General features: G+C 39.8%; 1 long non-coding RNA gene across 2 annotated transcripts; it reads right to left on the bottom strand.

Annotated features, from left to right (window-relative positions):
* Positions 1 to 2,305: 2,305 nt before the first annotated feature.
* Positions 2,306 to 18,719, bottom strand: LOC138106616 (uncharacterized). Of its 2 annotated transcripts, XR_011149044.1 has the most exons (4): positions 18,563 to 18,719; positions 17,798 to 17,916; positions 5,482 to 5,635; positions 2,306 to 5,227 (listed from the first exon to the last, which is right to left on the bottom strand). It is a non-coding gene; the product is annotated as an uncharacterized lncRNA (long non-coding RNA). The 2 variants fall into 2 exon arrangements; XR_011149045.1 differs by lacking the exon at positions 5,482 to 5,635.
* Positions 18,720 to 19,605: the final 886 nt, after the last annotated feature.

Raw genomic sequence — 19,605 nt, forward strand, 5'->3', positions numbered from 1 at the left:
CACTTTAGTGATGCATCTGCACTTAGCCAAATTTGCATTTGGGAGCTGTTTTTAAATACAAGATCAGAAGCAGTTGTAACTTCAGCATATGGAAGGCACAGGCAAGTACAGGGTGGTACTTTTAGTTTCCATTCTTTAGAGCATTCAGGACTACTAAGACGTGTAAGTGAGAAAAAAATTAGAGTTACAGTATAACTCTTTATCAAGTCAAAACCAAAAAAAAACGCCCCTGACACATTTACCTTTTGGAACAGAAATCTTTCAGAGAGGCGTGCTAATGCTACTGACAGTGCTGTTAGGATGGTTTCCCTGGTCCATGGTAGGATTTATGTTCAACAGCAGCCTTCTCCCCACAATGCTAGACCTTTGACCACTGTACCACACACTGCATTCTGCAGGCTCAAGCAAATTGGCTGCGTGACAGCTGAGCAGCCTCAATTCTCATTCCACTTTGCCAAGAAAGGAGGATAGTTTAGTCAGTAATGTTTTGAGAGAACTTACTGAACCTGGAAGAACATGAGTTTCCACACACAGATATCAGCCCAAATCCCTGTGACTACTGCATATGTGGAGTCTCAGAAAAACATGGAAGGAGAGAGAAAAGTTTTTAAAATTTTTAATTTCACTCTGTAATAGGATGAAACAAAATATGCATATTTCACTGTTTCCATGGCATTGAACCACTATTTCTAGCTATTTTTATTTTCCAAGGATTGCAAGTCAGATGGGGCTGGATCCACCTAAGGTTACTGGTAGAAGTGCTCAGCAAGCCTCTTTCAAACAATTATCAGCAGTCCTGGAAAACCAGAGAGGTCCCAGTTGACCAGCAGTTAGCAAATGTGACAGCCATCTATAGGAAGTGTTGGAAGGAGGATGTGGGAGCCTACAGGCCATTCAGTCTGACCTCAGTGACAGGCAAAGTCATGCAGCATATCATCTTGAGTGCCGTCATGCAGCATGTACAGGACCACCAGGGGATCAGACCCAGCTACCAGGGGTTTATGAAGGGCCGGTTTGGCCAACCAGATCTCCTTTGATGGCAAAGTGACCAGCTTAGTGGACAAGGGACAAACTGTGGGTGTTATTCACCTGGACTCCAGAAAAGCCTTTAACAGCATTTCCTACAGAATTCTCCTGAAGAAACTGGCTGCTTACAGCTTGGTCAGGTCCACTTTTTGCTGGGTAAAAAAAAATAGCTGAATGACCAAGCCTAGAGCTGTTGATGAGTGGAGTTACATCCTGTTGGTGGCCTGTACCCAGGGCTTTATCCATGATCTGGACAAAGTGATCAAGTGCACTGTGAGTCAATTTGCAGACAACACATAAAGTTTGGTGGGAGTCTGCTGGAGGGTAAGAAGGCTCTACAGAGGGATCAGAACAGGCTGGTTGAATGGGCTGAGGGCAATTACATGAAATTCAACAAGGGCAAGTGTCAGGTCCTGTGCTTGGGTCACAACAACCCCATGCCACACTACGGGCTGGGGGCAGAGCGGCTGGAGAGCTGCTGGGCAGAAAAGGACCTGGGGCTGCTGGTCAACAGCAGCTGAACATGAACCAGGCGTGTGCCCAGGAGGCCAAGAAGGCCAATGGCATCCTGGCCTGTATTAGCAATGGTGTGGCCAGCAGGACCAGGGCAGTGATTGTCCCACTGGTACTCAGCAGTGGTGAGTGCTGTGTTCAGTTTTGGGCCCCTCCCCGGAAGAAAGACACTGGACAGTGTCCAGAAAAGGGCAACAGAGCTCAGGAAGGGTCTGGAGCACAAGTCTGATGACCATTTGAGGAGCTGGGAGTGTTTAGCCTGGAGAGAAGGAGGTTGAGGGAAGACCTCACCAGCTACCTAGAAGGAGGGTGTAGTGAGGTGGGGGTTGGTCTCTTCTCCCAAGTAACAATCAACAGGACAAGACAAAATGGCCTCAAGTTGTGCCAGGGAAGGTTTGGATCTCATACTAGGAAAAATTTGTTCACCCAAAGGGTTGTCAAGCATTGGAACAGGCTGCCCAAGGAAGTGGTGGAGGCATCATCCCTGGAGATATTTAAAAGATGTGTAGATGTGGCAGTTATCCATGTTTTAGGGGTGGACTCGGCAGCATTAGTTTAGGGGTTGGACTTTATGCTCTTAGAAGCCAATCCAAATGATCCTATGAAAATTTTGTGCTTGAAATCGACCAAACAGTTTCAATTGACATCTGATAAGGCCGGTAGTCAGATAACATTTAAAACACAGGGACTGTTAGCCCTTTCTTGTATGATTGATCAATAAAATTGGATAAAAAGGCCTACAAGCCGAAGTTTCAAGATTCTCCTTGTTTATCTTTGCAAGCACAGTCAGCACAGTGAGAATGATTCCTCCCTCTCTTGTGGTTTGTACTACATTGTATACTAAGATGCATATTTGTTCTTTGTAATTTGCTGGGAAGTCCTATACCTTTTGTCATGACATTTACTTGCTTTGGAGATGATAAATATCTCTCCCTTAGATCCTTTATGATTGGTTACTTGTCTTTCCATGATGTGAGCAGATTGACAGTGACACAGTCTTACAAGGTTGCTCTTCTCACTAAATCACTGTGTGGGAAGAGTGTCAGAATCAACAGCCAGCAATATGTTCTTGTGTTGGTTTCCTTCTGTCGTGTACACTCACATTTAGAATACAGATGGGGTTTATTATGCTTCAGTTGGACTTTATGCACACATTTGCATGGGTCACTAGTGAGTATGTAAAACCAATACAGATTACGTCTTTAACATAGTGCAAAATGCCATAAAAGTGCCCTTTTGGAGAGATTTGCTGGGAAAAGTTAGAAATAGTTTATGGAGGCATCCACAAAATAAGGGTCAAGAACAGGGCTTCAGAATTTAGAATAAAACTCTGAGAAGTATGATATTTCTACGCAATGCTGGCTCCCAAAACAGACATACACATAAGTGATTTTCAAAGCTATGAGCAAGTGTCTGCTTCCATTTTCTTCAATGGATTCTACTGGATGTTCAACACAAAGAATTTATCCAACTGCAGGCTCCTACTTTTGACAATTCTTGGCTGAACTATTACAACAGAAATTCAGCTGGGCTGAGCATTTTCCTATAAGATCCTTATTTAGAGAGATTTTAGTTTCAGTATCTCAATAATAATAATGTGCAGAAATTTGTCTAGAGACAGGAAAGAATATTTTCACTGACATATCATTATTCTTTCCCTAGTTATAGTACTTGAAGCAGCAAAGATCTCCAAACTTCCTCAACAGCCTATTTTTAACAAAATTCTTTCTATCTTCCAGGGACCATGTGGAATAAGACAACTCCCTTTCTTGTCTCAGTCTGCTTCCTACATGACACTTTGCTCTCATCTGAGCTACCTTCAAGAGAGCAATTTTGTAACATTCTGAAAGAGAATGCTATATTTAAGATGAGTAGATGAACAGAGAGTTCAAGCTGAACGCTCTTGCAGGATAAATACATTTCCAGGTGCTTTGAAGGCTAACTTTGTTATTTAAACACAGAGTGCCTTAGAAGAGGTTGTGATTGGCACCACTCATATTCTTAAGCATCACTAAGTTAGATGCAAGTAGATATTTGGTCAGCAAATGTTTGCAGCAACCTAAGCCATGCAAGTATCAGAGCTTAACTCAAATCATCTCTCACAACAGTCTAAAATAAACTGGTGAAGTCTATACTGAATCATACAAGGAAGACTTGGAAATTCTCTTCTGTTGATAGGCCAAAAGAGGTGAAAAATTCCAACAAAAGGACAGCTGCAAAATTTTTTTCATGAGGATTGCATCTTTAGCCACTGGAAGCACCTGCCAAGGAAACATGTCTCTGCCTTGGTAAGTGGTTGTTTTTCTCTTCAGAAAAGGGCATTGTAGTACTGGGTTTATACTTTCAGTGGCTGCTCTCTCATTGCTTCTAGCATAGACTTCAACATTAAAGCTGTTCCTACAGAAAAATTGGCCCTCAGCATTTTGAGCAAGATGCTGGCCTTGTTCAATAAAAAGCAAAGCCAATTGCTCTCACTGCATCCCAGTGAGACGGTCTGCCAGACATGAAAACTGTGCTTTCCTCAAACACCTACACAGAGTTACAGATTTGCTTGGTTCTCTGGGTAATCAAAATAGAGTCTTTCATGAGAAAATTCCATCTGGAGGAATTTTTGCTATATTGATCAGCACAGATAAAGGCAGAAAAGATTTATCTAATGTCTGATGGTGGTCAGGTAATGAGGTTGCCTTCTTCTGTCCTGTTCTTGAAAAAATACTCCCACAATAACAAATGTGTTGTAAAGACAGGGAGAATTAATCCTAGCTGAGAGATGGACTGGTAGGTTCCATGTTCTTTCAAGGAGAAAACAGTTCTTAAATTGGTTCAGCTGTACCAAAACCTTGCCTTTGAAGCCAACAGATGCAGATATGAACTCCCAGCTTTTTGATGCATTTGAACTGAAATAGGCAGATAGATAGTGAATACATTCTCATTTTTAGAACTCTCCTTCAGAAAGTTAGAAAAATTTCTGTGTCCTTTTTAGTTACCAAACTCTCCAACAGTACCTGCTAATGGAATACTTTAGTTAAACTGGGACAAGAACAAGCCCTGCCAGACAGCTTATCCTTCCGTTCAAACTTTAATTAAAGAGAGAAGACACTTCTATGGCATTTTGCACTTTAAGTCGTAGAAGGCAGTTACAGTGCTAGTTGTGAGACAGGCACTTGCTCTCTTGAGAGCATCAACAATGTTGTCCTTGTACTTGTTGAAAGGACTGCTCATTGGTGCCCAGCAAGAGTAAATCACATTCCAACCAGAATAGTCTGCAGTACAATCATCTCTAGGGTGCCTTACACTGCCTTTGAGCCCAGGCAGACACCAAGTGAAATGCAAGCTTGTTTGATTTCATTAAAACTATTTCACAGGTGAAAAAGTCAGTGATTCTTTAGAACAGCACTGAGATAAGTACAGAGAATTGTCAGTCAAGTTCCTCCTGTGTAGCCTGGTTCTTCAGGCAGTATGCTAACCATTGGAACAAGTCTGACCACAATGTACATAATAAAGTACTAAATCATTAAGCAGGTTGCTCAAATAGATATTATGATTCACAATGTGGAATAAAAAATACATATTAACAGAATATATTGTAGTTTTACCATTTCAGCCATATTTATCCTTTTTACTCATGAGCTCTTCACAAGCATTGTAGGCTGTTTTCTTTTATTCATCAGCCAGGGATGTTGTATATCTGGTAGAAAAATAAAAGAGAGAAGGATGAAATCATAGGATTGTAGAATGGAGGTTGGAAGCAACCTTAAAGATTATCTAGTTCCAATCTCCCTGCCATTGGCAGGAACACTTTTAACTAGACCAGGTGACTCAGACCTCCATCCAACCCATTCCTGAACACTTCCAGGGATGGGGCATCCACAATTATTCTGCCATGAATAATAGTCCAAAGCAGAGGTAAAGGAAAGAAAGGGAGGACCCTCAGAACCCCACCTCCTTAGCAGGCCAGTGTCCCTCTGAAAAAAAAACAAAAGGACATTTTCTCCCTCGGCCTTTTGAAACCACATTGTTACTCAGTTCTGACAGATTAGGTGGTAGAGACAGTCTCATTCTCCAGCCAAGGTCTCACTGGGAAGTCTGAAGAGCTCTGTAAGACCAAGAAGCAATATTAAAGATTTATTCAGACATTAACTATTCTTTTCATACAGTAGGGCAGCAGCTATAAAGTAAATTTTAGCCAACCAAGAGAAACTGGAGACACGGGAAATATCCAAAAACTCTACAAGTAAAAGGTCCTAACATCTCCAATTATAAAATTGATACATGAAAGAAGAAACTGGCTGGAAGGAAGACATTGCCTTCCTTGCAAGGTGAGTGGCCAACATTGGTGCGTACAGACTTGCAGAATAGTTGGGGCTGGAAGGATATCCAGAAAGCAGAGCAGCTCATCTAAGTGCCATCCATCTAATTACACCTGCAAAATACACATATGCTTTTCTAAGAGGACTGAGGCTACACAGAACTGCCCACAGTAGGCAGAGACAAGCAAGACAGTACAGAAAATCTCACATATCTGTGTGTTGCTCTGCTGCTGGTAATCTGGGCATATTTTTCCCAGAGATTGCATTCTGATTCACTTCCACGAACATCTAAGGAGTCTGTTAGCCCTCATGTGGTGGTAAAATGCCCTGCTGAAAGGTTGTTCAAGGTGATGGCCAGAACAGTGTTCTGCTGGAAGATTAGGATCAGGAGTGCCTTTTCACCAACCAGTAGTCCTATTTCAAGCCAAAACAGACCCAGTCTTCTCATTATAGAAACAATCATACACTAAAGCAATTTTAAAACCTATTCAGAACACAGTTTATGTGACAGAATGAATAAATTTCTGCTGGGTGTCAACAGAATATCACAGGCCTTTTTTCTTGAGTTGTCAGCTAGAAAATACTTAAACTCCAGAGCACCCAGGTTATGCAGCTCCTGACTCACAATGATGAGGTGGACATGAAAAAATCACAATCAAACACATCACTAGCAATCATCATCTTGTATCTTCTAGAAAGAACATAAAAAGGCAAATCCAGCAGAATCTTTCAAATTAACACCTTTTCAGAACCTTTTGGCAAGGAAGCCAAGGCAAAATTGGACTTCAGAACCCAGATCAAAGCCATGTTTTATAAAAACTGACATCCCAAAAAAACCAATAGAAAAGTTCTCATTATCTTTGATGGGACCACAATGGTTGTCTACAAACACCACCTGCAAACAGTCACGAGATTTGAGCTGTGGCTCATTCCCACCTCCTCTCCCAAGGTTTCCTAAAGGCATGCAGCAAGCCTGGGCAGTTCACTGCATAGGCCTCTGCCTCAGCACATTTTCTATACACACAACCTGATCCTCCAGGCAAGCTTCCTGATGTCCTCACATACACATGTATGAGGCACCTTCATCTTTTACTCATAAAAATTCATCATATATCCTATAAAAGGGATTATAGGCTTTTTTCACTTATTACAGGGTCTTAAGATATCCTGCTTAATTTTCCAATAAACTGACATACATTATCTTATTAACTTTGGACAGTATAAACAATGTATTATAAGTATTTTTACAGTCAAATAATTCATATGATTGTCACTATGTGCCACCAAACTGAGGCTGCTTTTAATACACTCTAAATCTCTTTCACCTAACAAGCCTTGGATGTTACTTTTCAATTTCCAAGACAAGTCATCAACTTCTGTGTCAAGGGCTGATTCATGAAAGAAAAGTGAATTTATTGATTTCTTTTCATCTAGTAATTTTTTAGAACTATTTGGGGAAAAAAAAAAAGCTGATTTCCATAACACTGTTACTGTCCTGTCACACTAATGTTCTGCCACAGTCTGTTGGCAAAATTGTTCAGAGAAAAAGGTACGTTGCATTGATTCAAACATTGGAGAGGGAACTGTATTTCATGTCAGGGAAACAGCAAAAGTGATTCCTCTATATATAAGAAGTTGTGAGGTAGATTCAAGGCATTCCAACCAAAAATCCATGTTTTGTCATCCTCACATACACCATAGAATCAATATGTGTCACTCAGAGAAATGAAAGTGAGATTGTGTGTGTCTGTTATTTTTTGGACATGTAGTTTTAAAGCTTACTGCAATGTCTGAAATGACTGTGAAGCCAGACTCAAGCCAGGACTGGCTGAATAAGGAATTTGAGAAATATTTATATCAAAAAATGTTTGGCATGAAGAGAATAAGAATCCCTAATTCCTTATGAGATCTTGTGATAGTTTATACCTAATGACTAGAACCCAGGAAGCAAAATCCTGCATGAACAAGAACATTCTATATAAAAACAAGAATGGTTCTTGTCAGTGTAGATTAAAAAGCACACAGATACCAATGCTTCTCTGTTTCTCAGAATGAGAGGAAGGTACATGAGGCCTCTCAGGCAATAAAAACAGGAGAGGTACCTTCTAAGATAAGAATTTCAGCTTCAATAAAGGACATGAGTGTCAGTGGTACAACTGAACAGACAACATCCCATAAGCTTTAATTCTGACAGACTGGATCCCTGACTAGCTACCTTCATTCTCTCATGGTAACACAAACTTTTTTAGCTGAATGAAACAGAGATTCTCTTAGAGATAAAAGAATTTACAGGTAGCTAATACTCAGGGCTTATTTACATTGAGATAGATAGATATCTATATCTACATATATCTATATCTATATCTATATCTATATATCTGTGGGTGCCCATTTCTCTGCCTGCACAAATTTTGTAGTTCTGATCAAAACCCACAGAATAGTGCAAATCTCAAAAGTTCATCACCTCACAAGGAGGGATAGCAAAAGAAAACACATCATTAGAGTCCTCACTGTGAGAAAAAAAAATTGTAGCACTGACTCCCTTTTCATTAGACAGCTGTGAATTTAACATCAGATACACAGCCTATACCTCTGCACAGGTAACATCCACAAGAAACCAGGTTTCCTTCAATCCCCTGTTCATAAAACCGTTTGTCTAATTTGGTGATTAAATACAGCCCACTACTTGATTTATCCATTACAGAGTCAATATCACTGCCAGTAAGAGGGCTATTTTGTTGATATTTTCAAGCTAATTACAGAAGAACCCAGTGCTAACTGCCAACAGAGACTCAGAGAACGTGCTCACACCTCCTGAGTCTCCATCATCAAATGAATGAACATTCCAGACATCAGGAAAGGCTCAGTGAGGACTAATGCAAACTCCTGTGAACTCACATAGCAGTAAAAGGATCCACATAAACATGTGAAGTGCTTTATAAGCAGGCTTTACTGTTCATGATGTTCTTCCCACCCATATGCTGCTGTTGACCAGTTCTATGAAGTATATCAGATTTCTCACTGGGCTGCAACAAAGATACTAAAGGAACCTGCTTGTGCTCATAAGGTGGTCTGAACTGGATAGGGAATAAAACATTGTTTGTAGTGCTCTTACTAGGCTCAATTACTCACTCAGCATCTTCAAACAAATAATATACAAAGCAATTCTTTATATTCCCAAGGGTAAATTGGAAGGAGAAGCAAAGGCTATCTTGATGAATATTATTACTTGCTGCAGCATATCACTGATGTTCTTCAGAGCTACACACAGCAGGGTTTCCCTACCAGCAAAATAACTTTGTTCTTAGTTCACAAAGTGGCGTAGTAATGAAAATTTACTACAGCAGCAGCAAATGGCTTCCTGGAGATTTTTAATCCTTTAATAGGAGAGATTTTAGTCTCATTTTGGTCAAATTCACACAGAAAATCAGGAGTGTTAAGAACATTCAATAGTGTTCATTCATGTGCAGTTTTATAAAGTCCTACAAAATCTCACACTAGGGAGTTGTCTCTTTTGACTGAGAAAATGCTCAGTGCTATGCAGAGCATTTCCCTTTAGGAAATTCCACTGCTAACCCAGTTTGCACACAGTCAGACCTGTTAAAGAAGGCTGGCCCTGATCACCTGTCAGGGCAAAGGTGCATCCTCACTCCTGCTGCTCCTTTCAGTGCAATGAAAGAAGCTTCAATCCATCAACTCTTACATTCCTAGGACCACGAGGGGGGCATTTTATGGTAGCCAGAATACTCACAGCGGAGATTAAATAAAAGATGATATAGCAAACCAGCATTCAACTGCAGTGCACCACATTAGTTGTGTTGGTGCTGAGTTGTCATTACTGGTGCTGTTTTCTACCACAGTCTAATGATAAAGGATAACTTCTCTCCACTGCAGAGCAATTGTGAAACTACAAAGCATCTGCCCTACCATTAAATTAGCTACAGTCTAAAGCTTGCATTTATAACTTTTCTTCCTACTTTGGCAACGCTATGCAAACAAGGATCCCTGCACTGCAAAATATGACAGGTCCTCTGCTTTTTTAGGATTTGACTATGCATTTGAGCTCTTGCCAGTAAGCAGCATTCATGCCTAAAATTTCTAATGAGGTGTTTAGGACTTAAATGATGAGTGGTGTTATTTCTACTTTAATGATAGTGATTATGTTTGTTTGCCAGAACTGTAATGAGGATATACTGGAGTCTTATTATCATCAAGTACCACTGCTGCTGTATACATCTATGTCGAGGTCATGTCTGCTTTTGGATTAAATAATTTTTTCTCTACTACCAAAAGTGTCATGCTAAATGAGCCTGAAGAGTTTTAAATAGCTCCAGGAACATATATACAGAACAATAATCCACCCTCTCAAGTTCACTGTGGAAAAGAATCAGGCTTGACTGCCAGCATTTTTGCCATCTCAGTACTCAGTTTAGTTCCACCCGTGCTTATCAAAGGCTTATCTGTATCTGACCCTAGACTTGAACATTGCCAGATGCAAAGAAATTTTTGATCAGTGTTTTCTATCAAGATCATATACTATGACACTGGCATTTCAGGAAGTCCATTATTACATGTTCACTGAATACACTGAAAGAGTACACACTCATTAAAACTATATGCCTTCTACAGCAGATACACAATGCTACATTACAGAAAAGAGGAAACTGGCTTCATCATGAAGTCCTCACTATAAATACTTCAAAAGTATTGATAAATGTTTAATATGCAATTTAATGATTTATCAGTTTTTGAGTTATTAAAGTACAAAAAGTTTATTGCTTTTTTATAGTTTTGTTCTTTTATACTTACAACTGATACAATGTGCAGTGCTCAGGTTTGTAACATCCATTATTTGTGTGTTTGTCACTGGTAAAGCATTTAAAAATGAAACACTGATATAATATTAAAACTGAGAAGCTGTTCTACTCGATAGACCTTCCTCCACCACATCTCTTTTATACCGCTATCAAAGTCCTACCATTTCATGCCTCATACTGCCTTCACTCTCTCTTCCCTCTTTGGGAAGAATGTTCATCAGTACAGCATTTTGGTTCTCAGTAAGAATTTATTCATTTTCTCTCATGCAAATCTTAAAGACCACTTAAGAGAGAGACATTTGCTGTTTCTTTATCAATCTGCTCCTTATCATTTTTATGCATGTGGAAATCCACAACGAGGTAAAAGCCCTGTCCTTAGAACACCATCATCTGTTGCTACACATGCTACCCTGAAGCATGAGATGAATTCTGACAGTACATGTGCAGACAGAGCTCCCACTGGGAAACTGATGTTTACAAACAAGCTAAAACAGTTGGCAATTCTGAATTTTTCATTATAGGTGTGATAAATTTATTCCCATTAACTTCCTCATCACAGAAAGAAGGTAATACTGATTCTTCAGTCTGGGTCTTTGGTCAAGTCTCACCTCTAGTAGTTAAATACTCATAAATCACAAAAACAGATTATAAAATTTGGTACACAGATACAATGGCCATTGTGAAGAAATTGATAGTATTGTGTAACAGCCTCATTAAAAACAAGCAAAAAAGCCAGCATTATGAAGCCTGTGTTAAATGAAGAATGAACTGGTTATTGGAGGAAAAAAAACTGGGAAGACAGCCACCAAGCCAACAGAGGTAAGGATCTGTCTGAGTCTTTAGTACAGATCTAAAAAGAACATCTGCTAAAACCATGCAGATGACAAAGTTTAACAGAGTTCCATAAAGTGCTGGGCTGAGTGGAGAGACTCACACAAGTAACCGAGCAGAGCTCTTACTGTGGTTGTTGGAAAAAAGGTATTGTGACCATTAAGAGTCACCCTGGGGTCCAAGTAACTGCTTTACCTTTCTGTACAGTATCAATGTGGTGATCAGCACTGAAGTATTGTGTTCTTCTCCTTTTTTTTTTTTTTTCTTGTTGGACATAAAACATAATAAAATCATGGAATAATTTCAGGAATCTATTCATAAATCGAGGAAAATACCTTGCAGTGAAAACCCTGTAGTTTACAAAATATTCTGTGACTCTGTGTGATTTTGTCTACTACACTGTGGTTGGCTCTGACAGAAATTAATGACTACAAAATGAAGCTTAAGGCCAAATCTGTATCTGTGAAGAGTATTAACACCTGGAATAAACTAAAAGAGTCAGACTCTGTATTTCAGGAGTCATTTGGACAAAAAATGGATGCTGCTCAGATGGTACACTGTTGGTAAGCACTTCAACTCAGTTCAATTGGTGATGATTTATGGACCAATATACTGAGCAGTTTAGAATAAATAATCTAGTGGTTCCATCTCACCTGGAATTCTTCACATTCTTTTTTACAGCAAGAAAAATTGTTTCAAAGATTAAAATGCCAGCGGATAAGACTGCCACAGTCGTTATTTAGTTTACAAGGATACATAACTCCTCAAGGATACATAACTTCTCTAACTCCTCATAGTTGCAGTAAGTCTTAATCTGGTAGAGGAATAAACTGCCTCTCTCTTGCTATAATGAAGAGAAGAGAAAAGGAAAAAAATGCTTCAGCTGCTTTCCCCATTTGTGCAAGAACAGATGAGCCCCACAGGAAGCTGTAAGGCTTCTCTCCATTAATGGAAGAGGAATTTGGGCTCAAGGCAGGAAAACACCCTTCAAACAGGCAGCACTGCAGCAGTGACTGGGATGCATTTTGGCTCTTAAGGACTGTGTTTTCACAAACCAAGCACACCATCTCCCACTTCAGGGACCCCATAGAGTTACATCCATGATACCCCTACTCCCAGAGCTCCACACTGTGAGGTGCTGAATGCTCTGCACAGCCCTGGAAGATGCACAGTGTACAGAAATGAAACAAATGGACTCAGCCTGGGTATCTAAATTTCAGCAACAATGCTCTGCAAAAGTTCCAAGAGCTGCATTTCTGAAGTGCCTGAAGCTGAATTGAAGATACAGTCATGGATCCTATCAGAGTCTTATGAGTAAGTAGGAGATTTCTCACCATTTAGAGCACACTAATGACTGAAGCCACCACATTAGATTATCAAAATGTTTTCTGGCAGTTATTATTACAGAAAACAAACAAATAATCACTCCCAGCTGTCAAATAAACAAGACATCAAAGACATTTCTTTATGCATTAATTCAATGGCTTAGATGAGCACGTAGCCTAGTGCACCCCCATCAACCTACAGTTTAATTTGCAAAGGTTTTCATTTCCCTCTATTTTCCACCTCCTATGTAAAAAAAAAATTTGAGAGGAAAAAAAGCACAAAAATATAATTTAAAATACTTAAATAATATTTTCTATCCCTTTTATTCATGTAAACAAACAAACAAACTGAACAATAAGAACAAAACCCATGAAAATCCAAACAACAACAATAAAAGGAGAGATGGCAAGGAGAAAATAGCAATACCCAAAAATATTAAAATTGGATATTTCTGTTGAAAATCAAATTTAAAATACATTTAAGTTCTTGTTCAGTTTCTTTAAATGTCTGTGGATTATTGTCTCTGATTACTCTCATGGAACACCAATTTTGATTAAACAACTCTTGGTTCCAGTCTTCATTTCAGTTCTTTAATACATGGCTTTGAAAATTTCCTGATCTTTGTGAAATTTGTGGGTTGGAATACAGGGGGATGTCAGCTCCATGCTCACATCAATCTTTAAGTGGAACACAAGTAATTGGGACAGGAAGTCAAACACAGAAAACAGATTAAACTAATATAGTAATGGGACCTAGTTATTTTTTTTAAATGCTTCAATCTTCCTTCCTATAGCCCAGTTTCTGCAACTCTCCTTCACACAGCAGAAAAATTAGATGGATACAAAAGTAATACTAAAATGCTTTAAGGCTGAAGCCCTATAAGAGCAGATAGATCCACTCTTACAAATCCCATACCTTAAAGTGAGGCCAAACACTGTGACTAAATCTTGCTTAGCAGGAACACTTTGAACACCCTACAGAGATTTTGCCATGCTTTTAACTTTGTGTGAAGGCATTACCTCTCAAGGCCAGGAAAGTCAGCCTTTCCTTTTAAAAACTTAAAAGTTTCTTTAGCAAAATTGTCCAGGAGAGTTAAGAAAAACAACAGCCAATATTGAACTGAATTACTTGCCGGGATGGATGTTTAGGAACAAAATTCCTCTTAGTCTAGGCCTTTTCACTGCGTTCTCAGAGTTGTGTTCACTATCCCCTCTGAAAGATATGCCTGCCACATGTTGGTGGTGATCACTGAATCCTGAAAATTCAGCAACTCTCACATCAAGCCACAAGCTGTCACCAATGAAGAGGCTGAACAGCGCTTTTTTGAAAAGCTACACATCTGGAAAGCATGGAATCATTGAGTCACCAAATTTAGATTATTTTTAATGGAAAAAAAACCAACTTTGGAGCTTTAAGAGAGACTCGTCTCGGGAAATACCAGCGGGACATCATATCAGCCATTCTTATCTTTGGGTGATATTAATGGAAACTGAGAATTTGAGAATCCTACAATGGATATGGGACAGGCAATGCATTGTTTTAAGGGTTTATGTGAACAATAAGTGGACATATAAACCATGTGTGATATGAACCACATGTATCAATACAAACACATTTATTTTCCTACCCTTTTACTCTTTTTTTTTTTTTTTTTTTTTTTTTTTAGTGGCCTGGCTGTTATGAACACTTTTGCTGTTAAAGGACTCTGGAGTTAACCAGAAAAAAAATCCACTTAAATATTTCTTTATTGAAGAACCTTAATACTGATGTTTTCATACAGAGAAACAAAGCTAAAGATCCCTGCTGGAGGAGAAGTCTACTTGTCACTAATTATGCTAAGGAATTTCTCCATCTTGTCAATTAGTTCTTTTTCACTTCAACTGCCATCCATCTAAAAGCTGGCTTGAAAGAGATCATCAGTATTCTTAAGCAATAACAAACACATGGGTTTTGTAAATCAGAACTCATTTTATTCATGCTGCATGCACTTCTAATTGCATAATATTAAAGCAGGACTTGTAGGCAGGTGAAAACAAAGAGAAAAGACTTAAGACACCCCCAAGCAATTAGACTCTGTTCAAATCAATCACATAAAATTTAGGGCCCAGAGTACACTGGACTCATTTAAAATTTACGTAAGCAATGCTATCATCTGAGCTGTCCCACTGAGAGACCTCACCTGCATTCTAATCCACCATTGCATCACTCTAAATTCCTGTATTTTCAGCAGTTTTTTGATGTTCATAAATATGGAACAGATTAGCTCCTTAACAGAAAAATTCTCATCCTTCTCCCACAAAAAAGTGGATTCCTCCTTATTTATCTGAGTCCAGCTGTGATTCCTTAGTGACCATGAAGTTAAACTGAACTTTGAATTACTTTTGTATGATGTTATTAATTTGTTCAGTGTATTCCTTAAAGTGTACCATTAGTCAGAAAATCACAACTGAAATGCCACCATTGCTAAGCCCAAGGGAGGCTGATGAGTAAATCAGAGACAGGAATGTGTCTCACAATTCCCAGATTCTGCAGACACTGACTTAACTGTATCAAATTTGCCCATAAGCAGTTTATTGGGAGTAATACTCACAAATTCACTTAGGTGAATAAAGGATTCATAAGAACACAGTAATATCCATTTCCCAAACCATTTTCTATTCCCTATCAGGGCTGGATGTTGTCATTTGTTTATCTATAATTTAAGTATTATTTTATTAATGAAGGAAATAAATGTATTCATTCAGGGGGAAAGCTCCTATTCATATTGATAAGGTTTGAGTTTGTCTTCCTGTTCATTGTATTTTATCTAGAGACTTCCCAAGAGGCTTTAAAATATTCAAATGTAGAAAACAGGTATGGAGAACATACTTGCAGAGTCAGAGGATGGCTGAGGTTAGAAGCTCCAAACACCCCACTCAAAGCAGGCTGGACTACAGCTGGTTGCTCAGGCTTTGAGGATCTCTAAGGACAGAGACTCCACAACCTCTGACCAACTTATTCCAGTGTTTGACTACAATTTAAAAGCAAAACAGACTATTCTTATATTTAAATGCAATTTCTTGTATTTCACTTTTCAGCCATTTCCCCTTGTCTTGTTTTCTTGCCCTTCAAACCTCTGGAAAGAGTCTGCCTCCATATTTCCTTCTCCCATCAAAATTTTATAAAAAACTTGATAAGTTAACCTGGGGAAAAGAAGTCTCAAGGGTAACAGTCCCAGCTCTAAGCCTCTCCTTGTATGACAGGTGCTCCAAGCCCTTATTCACACCCATGGTCCTTCACTAGACTTGCTCCAATATGGCCATTTGTCTCTGAGGCCATGGAGCCCAGGACTGTGGCATAGCACTCCAGATGTATCCTCAGAAGTGGAGAAGAATGACCAGACCAGACTCCTGTTTCAAAATCCAGTTTCTCAAATCAAGCTCATGAACTTCACACCACAATCATTTTTTGTCCCTCATGCTGGAGAGAGGATTTGCTCCCACTAACTTTCCCAGAAAAAGGCCTGCTTATGCCCCCGGTCCTCTCCTATAACAAACTTTTTTTCACCTCTCCCCACCAAGATTGCCTTACCTTCCCCTCCTACCTCTTGTGGAAGGCTATCTTGTGGATGCCCGTGTGGAAGTCTGTTTGCTATATACCAACTTCTCCCCTTCACCAGTTATGCCCCTCAGCCTCTCTCAGCAACTCTCTAAATCTTCCCCACATACAGCTCACATTCCCAGAACTTTGGGAGCTTCTCACATCAAAGTCTGCCAGTATTCCTCAAACCCATCTGCCATTCTTTATTTCCTTTCCATAAGTGCCCTTTTCCCTTGGATTCCATACAAGTTATCTGCTTCTCCTACCCAAGAGAAGGCCCTGTGAGGGCTCCATACTCAGCCTCACCAAGGATTTCCTGTCACATACTTCAAGTTAAGATTCTGATTTCTGCAACTCTTCTTGCCCTTGCTTCTCTGTTCGGAGCATTAAAGGATATTTGAGGTTGCTAAAGCAAATGTTTAGAAGACACCTGGGTCCTTCACCACCACTTGAATTTCCCCCTCTTTTTCTGTAAAGGAATTTTGTTGGATGGCAATCATTCCCTGCAAATTAGCACTAGAGAAGCTAATATAGACATTAGCCTAGAGACATGATGAGCTGCAGAATTTCCTCACACAATGTCAATTTTACTAGCAAAAATCACAGAGATTGGGTTGTAGAGTTTAAACTACACTGATACAGAGTACAGTCATTGTCAGGATCTCAAAGTCCAGTATAAACCTTTTGCAGTGGAAAACAACACTCCTGTATTGTTACAAGTTCTTGTGTGCGATAAGCTGTACGTAGCCCAACTCTGCCTTACCCCTTGACTTCAGTAAGGCAATTAGGATAATGGTAATTATCTTTGCAAACCTCTCAGGGCAGTTTTTGGTACAAAGCAACTGCCATTCTGGGCACATTCTCATGCAGCATGTGGCCACTCTTTTTTCAGTTAATTCTACTTGAGCTTAATGTCATGAAAACAGGATTTAATCTCTGGTATATCTTCTTGCTTCTCTTTTAGTACTTGATGACTAGAGGTTACTTCAGAAACAAGCTCTACCACCATTATTCTGTCCATCACAGCTTATGGCCAAAGCTCAAAACTGAAGGCATAAATTGGGTTGCTGGTTTGAACTACTGAGAAATAAGCAAGTTTTGCATGGTAGGAAAACATTTGAAAAACCATTTGAAAATTTTCAGCATTAAAAAAAAAAAAAACAGAAACAAACACAGCAGCCAAAAATGAGAGGAGTGTACTGCACATTTGCAGTATGATCAGCCTCCCCTGTGACCCTATACCACAGATTCATCCTTCTTATCCTCCTTACCTTGTAGGATCCACCAGCTTCAGCCCCTTTTATTTTTAATTAAAAAAACTTCTCCTCCAATATAGTACAAATCCAAAATTTCCTCCAAGATAGTACAAGTTCTTTTTATAATAATTACCATTACCTTTTATAGAAGTAGAATAAAGAATCTCATCCCTTATTTTATTCTTGCAGGGCTCTTTTTCCTTCTGGACCATAGCTACAGGTCTTTTCAGAGAGGCTCCTTGCAGGAAGTCTTCACAGCTGAATAGAGTAACAACAGAAAAAGTTGTTTGAAAGGGACTGTTGGAGTACGCAATGCTGTCAAAAACCTACTGCCACAGAATTTTGACAGGTATATAAAAGAATATATCACATTCAGATACAAGCATCAGACTATATTCAGAGTGATAAGTATGTAACAATTAGAACTGTTTGTGGCTCTTCTTTAGTATTATCCTTTATTCTTTACTTAGAGCCACCGTAGGTTTTCTTGTCCTTTTTATATAAAAGGAGATCCTAAATTATTTGGACAGTGTACTCACAGGGAAAAAAAAAAAAAAAAAGATAATAAAACTGACAGTTTCATTTTACTTATATGAGAGCAGCAAGAGCAGAGCAGCTCCACAAGGGATAATAAGCCAGGAACCAAAGGTGACCACAAACACTGGAAGTGCCCTCACTCCTTGGGGTATGTTCTCAGAGGGTTTGAACATGGCAGGCAGCCATGGTGATAATAACAGAGTCTATTTATAGTCTCAGACAAAGCAAGCTAATCAACCAGGTCCAGGGTATGACCTGGGAACCCAAACAGCAGATCAGACCAAACAGGGCTGAGATAATGCTGCAAAATGGGTCCAATATCCATCCAAAAGAAAGGACTAGGGACAAAGTCACCTAAAACACCAACCCAGAAATGCTCTAGGAAGCAAGACCAGAGACAGGACAAGAGACAGGTGTATCTGTTACATAGCTCAGAGTAGATCCCAGTGCCCAAGTCCCAGCTTTAAGTGGAGCTCCTGGGGCTATGGGCAGAAGGCATGGGTGGAGGCCCCAGGTGAAGCTGGTCGAGGAGACTAAGGACTGTTAGTGCCCTCATGTCCCAGCCAATGGTTCAGTGCCAGATTATCACTGGGGTTAATACCCAGCATCTTTCCCAACAACTTAAATCCTCAAACAAGATACAGCCTCAGCAAATGTTTCAAAGCAGCTTGGGTATGTACTAGTCCTTCGAAGCAACACTGTTATTCCAGTCTGAGGGCATCTGCTTGCAGTGTCTGTAGCACATATGTTACTCGTCCTGGGACTTGAGCTGCCTGCACTGAAGTCCATCATCCTGAGAAAACAGAGCTGTTTGAGAAGTCTTGGTCAGTCTTGGATCTCAGCTGCAAGAAGTTTGAGTAGAAGCTCTGCTGCCCTTCATCTCATGGCTCCTGCCCCTGCCCGCCTTGCAGTGGTGCTTGCTTCCATGTTGTTCTCCCTTATTGAGAAGGATCAGCTCCTGCTGCTCCAGGGACACATCGCTGCTCATGTGCAGAAATCCCGGTCTACCAAGAACATGTCCTGGGAGCAACTCAAGGCCAACTCAACTCTTGCTTGTTGTACTGCTTCCCCAGTAAGTGCCACAGACACTGTGCCATGGAATCCGAAGAGTGTTTCACTGGAAAATATACAGCTCTCACAGGTTATGGCTAAATTGCAGATGGCATTTAGTCCATCTTCCCTGAAATGAACAGGGACATCTTCAACTAGATCAGGTTGCTCAGTTTCATCCAATCTGATCTTAAATAATCCCGGGAATGAAGCATCTATCATGTCTCTGGGCGACCTGTTGCAGTTTCACCACACTCATCATAAAAGAATTCTTGTATCTACTCTAAATCTACCCTCTGAAGCTTTTAAACCATTACCCCTTGTATTGCATCAGGCCCAGCTAAGAAGTTTGTTGCCATC

This window comes from Aphelocoma coerulescens, chromosome 2 (assembly GCF_041296385.1).
Source record: "Aphelocoma coerulescens isolate FSJ_1873_10779 chromosome 2, UR_Acoe_1.0, whole genome shotgun sequence".
Lineage (NCBI taxonomy): Eukaryota > Metazoa > Chordata > Aves > Passeriformes > Corvidae > Aphelocoma > Aphelocoma coerulescens.